At 40.0% G+C, this 2,216-nt stretch overlaps 1 long non-coding RNA gene across 1 annotated transcript in view; it reads right to left on the bottom strand.

Annotated features, from left to right (window-relative positions):
* Positions 1 to 204: 204 nt before the first annotated feature.
* The window catches only part of LOC133537368 (uncharacterized), a 19,873-nt gene continuing 17,861 nt past the window's right edge, over positions 205 to 2,216 (bottom strand). The window contains exons 3-4 of the long non-coding RNA XR_009802678.1: positions 1,040 to 1,116; positions 205 to 785 (exon numbers count right to left, since the gene is read on the bottom strand). This is a non-coding gene — a long non-coding RNA (uncharacterized LOC133537368). The remainder of the gene's footprint in view (positions 786 to 1,039; positions 1,117 to 2,216) is intronic.

Raw genomic sequence — 2,216 nt, 5'->3', positions numbered from 1 at the left:
CAGTGGTTCTCAAATGGGGGTACGCGTACCCCTGGGGGTACTTGAAGGTATACCAAGGGGTAAGTGAGATTTTTTTTAAATATTCTAAAAATAGCAACAATTCAATAATCCTTTATAAATTGTATTTATTGAATAATACTTCAAAACATAAATGCAAGTTCATAAACTGTGAAAAGAAATGCAACAATGCAATATTCAGTGTTGACAGCTAGATTTTTTGTGGACATGTTCCATAAATATTGATGTTAAAGATTTTTTTTTTTTGTGAAGAAATGTTTAGAATTAATTGATGAATCCAGATGGATCTCTATTACAATCCCCAAAGAGGGCACTTTAAGTTGATGATTACTTCTATGTGTAGAAATCTTTATTTATAGTTGAATCACTTGTTTACATTTCAACAAGTTTTTAGTTTTTTTTATATCTTTTTTCCAAATAGCTCAAGAAAGATCATTACAAATGAGCAATATTTTGCACTTTTATATAATTTCAAAAATCAGAAACTGATGACATAGTGCTGTATTTTAGTTCTTCATCTCTTTTTTTCAACCAAAAAGGCTTTGCTCTGATTAGGGGGTACTAGAATTAAAAAAATGTTCACATGGGGTACATCACTGAAAAAAGGTTGAGAACCACTGATCTAAAGCATCAAATGTGGGGTGGCGGTCCGCTGGTGGTCAGAGGCAGGTTGATGGTGGGACAAGAATTACGGGTGAGGCAGGGGATTGACAACATTCGTTGGCCATCAAGTTGCTCCAGCAGCAAAGATTGTCTACGAACGGCGGCTGCTGTCGCGCGCGCGCACACACAGAAACACACACACACACACACACACACAAACACAACCACGCGCACACAAACAAACACGCAAACATACACACACACACACGTATAAAACACACACACATAAAAACACACACGCGTACACACACAAAAGGTGCAAAGCGACACTTTGTGTTATGGCTCTATTGTACACAAGAATATTTTTGGTAAGGGGGTGCAAGACATTCATGAGTAGCACCCCCACCCCCACACTTACCAACACACTGGTCCATGGCAGCTCCACGTTGCCATGGCAACGCTCCCTTTTCCGCAGGCAGGCTGGAGGGTTGTGTGCTGTTTGGAAACAGAAAAAAAAAAAAAAAAGGGAACGTGAGAGGGAGGAGGGGCGAGAGAGGATAGGAGGTGGGGGTGGTGATATAGTGGGGGGAGGCTCCTCAATTCATTACCTCTATAAAAGCCCCCCCACCCGCCAGCATCCCATCACAAGCATCAGCTGAGCCCTGTCAAGGCTTCAGTGGCGCTCAGCAGTCAGAACACGTCGCAGACAAACTTCATGCTGCTTTTATTATTCTGCCTCCATCTTCTCTCTCACACACACACACACACACACACACACACACACACACACACACACACACACACACACACACACACACACACACACACACACGCTTATGCTCTGATGCAAATACATTTCCTGTCACTTTTGGGTGAACTGGAAGAAAAGCCACGTCCACGTCGGACCTTTTTCCTAAAAACTTAATAATAATAACAATAATAATATAAATCTGTGTTTTTTAACCATTTTTAACCAACAAAAATATCTATGTCTCAGCTGGTACTCAGTTGTAATACACTTTTCCACCACTTGTGGCAGTAATGACAATATCAGACCAGAGTGGCGTATAAAGAGTACGGTCAGCTCGGTTTCAGGCGATCTCCTCAATGGTTGGTCAAAAAGGCATTCACGTGACTACAGAGTGCCATTTTTGCTACAAACTTTGAGCTGATGCTGTTTGTTTGCGGCGTTTCCTCGTTATTTTTTTGACGTGTAAAAATTAAATGTCGTGCAGCACAGGGCTGCTCCACCTGCCAACATTTGTGGAAATCTTTAACATCGCTTTCCCAACAACCTGGAAAGAAGACAAGTATGGAAGTGAAGGTTCTCCAACACTGGAGAGCCAGTGATTTATTGTGCCAGAACAATAATATAACGAATATTAATAAAATTAATTAAAGAGATGGTTTGACAAAATTTGAATCTCAGTAAAACTAAAATAATGCCATTCGGTAACAGTAGAAGAGAACATCAAACAGAAATACAACGAATAAAAATACAAAGGGGAAAGAGTAAAATAAACAACAATTTTGGTGAAATTATAGATTAGAATCTGACTGACAATCTGATCAAAAAAATATACAGCACAAGGTGG

Source organism: Nerophis ophidion, linkage group LG18, assembly GCF_033978795.1.
Source record: "Nerophis ophidion isolate RoL-2023_Sa linkage group LG18, RoL_Noph_v1.0, whole genome shotgun sequence".
Taxonomy (NCBI): Eukaryota; Metazoa; Chordata; class Actinopteri; order Syngnathiformes; family Syngnathidae; genus Nerophis; species Nerophis ophidion.
Note: the sequence above shows the minus strand (reverse complement) of the source record. Positions and strands in the feature narration are given on the sequence as shown.